The 4,839-nt window shown below is 38.2% G+C and overlaps 1 pseudogene; it reads right to left on the bottom strand.

Moving 5' to 3' along the window:
• LOC125371196 lies at positions 1 to 4,561 on the bottom strand (annotated as a pseudogene).
• Between the last annotated feature and the right edge of the window lie 278 nt (positions 4,562 to 4,839).

The following is a 4,839-nucleotide window of genomic DNA, read 5'->3' as shown; positions in this document are numbered from 1 at the left end:
TAAGCCCAACAAAGCTTCTTGCATACTTTTGGACTTGGATCTTGTCATTGGACCTCCTTGAAAGCTTAAAGGATCATTTGTAATTCTTATCTTTATTGCATCATTCCCTCTCTCCTCGTAAGGATTTGTCCTCGAATCAGCCTCATTGTCAACTTCATCACCTACATCAAATAAAGAAAGATCAGCAACATTAAAAGAAGCACTCACATTGCCATACTCACTTGGCAAATCTATCTTATAGGCATTGTCATTAATTCTTTCAAGAACTTGGAATGGCCCATCCCCTCTTGGCATTAATTTAGACTTCCTTTGGCTTGGAAATCTTTCCTTTCTCAAATGTACCCAAACCCAGTCACCCGGTTCAAATACAACTTTCTTTCTCCCCTTGTTGTGTTGCTTTTGATATTGTTGATTTCTTTTCTCTATTTGAGTACGCACATTCTCATGTAAGCTTTTAACAAATTCAGCTTTTTGCTTGCCTTCAAAATTAGCCTTATCAATGGGTAATGGCAATAAATCCATTGGAGTTAATGGATTGAACCCATATACAATCTCAAAAGGTGAACAATTTGTTGTACCATGAATACTCCTATTGTATGCAAACTCAACATGTGGCAAACATTCTTCCCAATTCTTCAAATTTCTTTGAATTATTGCCCTTAATAGTTGTGAGAGAGTCCTATTAACCACCTCCGTTTGTCCATCCGTTTGTGGATGACAAGTTGTTGAGAATAGAAGCTTTGTTCCCATCTTGCTCCAAAGTGTCTTCCAAAAGTGGCTAAGGAACTTGACATCTCTATCACTGACAATTGTCCTTGGAACCCCATGCAATCTTACAATTTCTTTGAAGAACAACCCCGCAATATGAGTTGCATCATCTGTCTTGTGGCATGGAATGAAATGTGCCATTTTGCTAAACCTGTCAACAACAACAAAAATAGAATCTTTCCCTCCCCTTGACCTAGGTAATCCTAGAACAAAGTCCATAGAAATGTCTACCCAAGGTTCATTAGGTATGGGAAGTGGAGTATACAACCCATGAGGCATCACTTTAGATTTAGCTTGTTTACAAGTGATGCATCTCTCACATATTTTTTGAACATCTCTTTTCATTTGTGGCCAAAAGAAATGATTTTCTAAAACATCTAAAGTTTTTCTCACACCAAAGTGCCCCATCAAACCCCCACCATGTGCCTCCCTCACAAGCAACTCTCTTAAAGAAGATTGAGGCACGCATAACTTATTTTCTTTAAAAGAAAACCATCATGTCTATAGAACTTGTCAAACCCCCCTCTCTCACATGCCCCATATACATTAGCAAAATCATGGTCTGAATTATATAATTCCTTAATGAACTCAAAACCCAATAATTTTGCATCAAGTGTAGAAATTAGAGCATACCTTCTAGATAGAGCATCGGCAACAACATTCTCTTTACCTTGTTTGTACTTGATGATGTATGGAAAGGATTCAATAAATTCCACCCATTTAGCATGCCTACGGCTTAGCTTCCCTTGTCCTTTGAGATATTTCAAAGACTCATGGTCGGTGTGTATAATGAATTCCTTATACCAAAGATAGTGCTGCCATGTCTCTAAAACTCTTACCAAAGCATAAAACTCTTTGTCATAAGTTGGGTAGTTTAGACTTGCTCCACTTAGCTTCTCACTAAAGAACGCAATTGGTCTTCCTTCTCCAATACCTATTCCACTTGCATCACACTCAACCTCAAAGGTTTTAGCAAAGTCAGGCAAAGCAAGTAAAGGTGCTGAACTAAGTTTTTCTTTTAGCAAGTTAAAAGCATCATCTTGTTCTTTTCCCCACTTGAAACCCACATTCTTTTTAATGCATTCAGTTAAAGGTGCAGCAATTGTAGAGAAATCCTTAATGAATCTCCTATAAAAGCTAGCAAGACCATGAAAACTCCTAACATCATGCACACTAGTAGGTTTTGTCCACTCTCTAATTACTTTTACTTTTTCTTGATCAACATGAATTCCCTTGTCATTAACAATATATCCAAGAAAAGTAATTTCATTAGTGCAGAAAGTGCATTTCTTAAGATTAGCATATAATGTCTCTTGCCTTAACACATCAAAAACCAGCTTTAAGTGTATTACATGCTCATCTAAAGATTTGCTATACACAAGAATATCATCAAAATAAACCACTACAAACTTTCCAATGAAAGCGCGCAAAACATGATTCATCAATCGCATAAAAGTGCTTGGAGCATTAGTTAAACCAAACGGCATGACTAACCACTCATATAATCCATGTTTTGTTTTGAAAGCGGTTTTCCATTCATCACCCTCACGCATTCTTATTTGATGATATCCAGATTTTAAATCCACTTTAGAAAACACACAAGCACCGTGCAATTCATCCAACATGTCATCTAGCCTAGGTATAGGATGGCGATACTTTACCGTTATTTTGTTGACGTACGACAATCAACACACATCCTCCATGAACCATCTTTCTTAGGCACTAAAATTACAGGAACCGCACAAGGACTCATGCTTTCTCTTACGTACCCCTTATCCATAAGCTCACTCACTTGCCTTTGGATTTCTTTTGTCTCCTCGGGGTTGCATCTATATGCTGGCCTATTAGGTATGCTTGCACCCGGAATGAAATCAATTTGATGTTCAATTCCTCGAATTGGTGGTAATCCTTTAGGCACATCTTCGGGAAAAAGCTCTTCATATTCTTGCAAAAGCTCAAGAACAACACAAGGCAAATCCTTATTAAGATCATTAGAAATCATCAAAACTTCCTTGTACATGAGTACAAGTAAGGGCTGCCTCAAGGTTAGTGTTCTCCTCACATCACTTGGCTTTGCATACACATTCATCTTTCTTTCACTCTCATCTCCCTTGTTTTCTCTCACCTTGTGTTTCCCATTACACTCACTTTTACCACTTACCTCACCTTTTTCTTTTTTCACTATTTCTTGCTCCCTCCCCTGATATTCCCCATATGAAGATTCAAGCTCTTCATATTGTTGTTTAATTCTCACTTGATCATCAAAAATGGCCTTGGGAGGTAATGGTCTAAGATTGAACTTTTGTCCATCAATAGTCAAGGAATATCGATTCTTGAATCCATCATAAATCACACGCCTATCATATTGCCAAGGTCTTCCCAATAAAACATGTCCGGCATACATGGGAACTACATCACAAAGCACCTCATCCTTATATCTCCCAATGGAAAAAGAAATTAGCACTTGCTTATTTACCTTCACAACACCACTATCATTCAACCATTGCAACTTGTAAGGCCTTGGGTGTTTGGTAGTTGGTAATTTCAATTTCTCCACAAGCAAAGTACTAGCAACATTAGTACAACTTCCACTATCAACAATGTTACACAACTTATTAGCAATTAAACAATGAGTATGAAACAAATTCTCACGCTGCTCTCGATGTTCATCGTGTTTACATTGCAAACTAAGTGTGCGTTGTACTACTAACACATCCCCTTTAGCATACTCAACATCACTAACATCCTCTAAAGTTGGCATGTCATCATTCTCATCATCATTTTCATTTTCACTTTCAGATTCAACAATTCCATCTCTAACAATCATGGTCCTCTTATTAGGGCAATCACGTGCATAATGACCATGTCCAAGACACTTAAAACACTTCAAGCTTCTAGATTGATTAGCCTGATTCTCAACTTTGTTTTTGCTGCCTATTTCATTTTTATTCTTATTCTCATCCACTTTAGGCTTAGCAAATTTATCATCCTTTTTACTCCAATTCGATTTCCAATTAGAAGAACTAGAACTCGAATTAAGTTTAGAATCAAACTTACTTGCACCTTTTCGCTTGAGTTGCCTTTCAATTTTCATGGCCACATTCACCATGTCCTCAAGCTCCACGTAATGTTGCAACTCCACAAGATCAGCAATATTCTTGTTTAGACCATTCAAGAATCTTGCCATGGTGGCCTCTCTATCCTCCTCCATATTTGCTTTAATCATTGCCATTTCCATTTCTTTGTGGTACTCCTCCACACTCATGGTTCCTTGCCTTAGAGTTTACAATCGTTGATGCAAATCTCTATAGTAATAGTTAGGAATGAACCTCTTCCTCATGATGCGTTTCATCTCCATCCATGACCCTACGGGTCTTTCTCCATTTCGTCTCCTTTCCCTACACAATTGATGCCACCAAACACTAGCGTAATCACAAAACTCAACGGCAGCAAGTTTTACCTTTTTCTCCTCCGAATAGTTATGGCATTCGAAGATCATCTCCACCTTTTGCTCCCATTCCAAGTAGACATCAGGATCATTCTTTCCTTGAAAGGAAGGAATTTTCATTTTGATGCTACCTAGGTTGCGATCTACACCATCTTGCCCTGATCTCCTATTGTGTCTCCTAGGATGGCCATCTCCACCAAAAGTGGTTGCTTGGTCATCGTCCAAGTCATCTTCGGCATCATAATCCTCTTGTTCATAGGCTAGTTGCCTTTCTCTTCTAGGCTCGTTTTGAATCCTTGTAATAGTTTCACCTTGCCTTCTCATATTTTCAACAACATCATCCATTCGCCTATACATTCTTTCAAACTCCTTTTGCATTGCTTGCAAAGTTTGCTCAATGGACGCTCCAACACTACTTGAAACTTGTTCTTTTGACATTGTGCAAAAACCTAAAAAAACAAATTAGTATAGCCTCACAAAAACACTCGCTCGCATGCTTCTCTCAATTAAAATGCCACACCGCTCGTGTTTCACTCAAAGTTTTGGCTTTTCTCGATGCTAGTCTCACCACTATTGCCTTTTACCTCTCTTGCTTTTGCTTTAGGTTCTTAGATGAACTAATC

The sequence above is a fragment of the Ricinus communis genome, chromosome 9 (genome assembly GCF_019578655.1).
Source record: "Ricinus communis isolate WT05 ecotype wild-type chromosome 9, ASM1957865v1, whole genome shotgun sequence".
NCBI lineage: Eukaryota > Viridiplantae > Streptophyta > Magnoliopsida > Malpighiales > Euphorbiaceae > Ricinus > Ricinus communis.
Note: the sequence above shows the minus strand (reverse complement) of the source record. Positions and strands in the feature narration are given on the sequence as shown.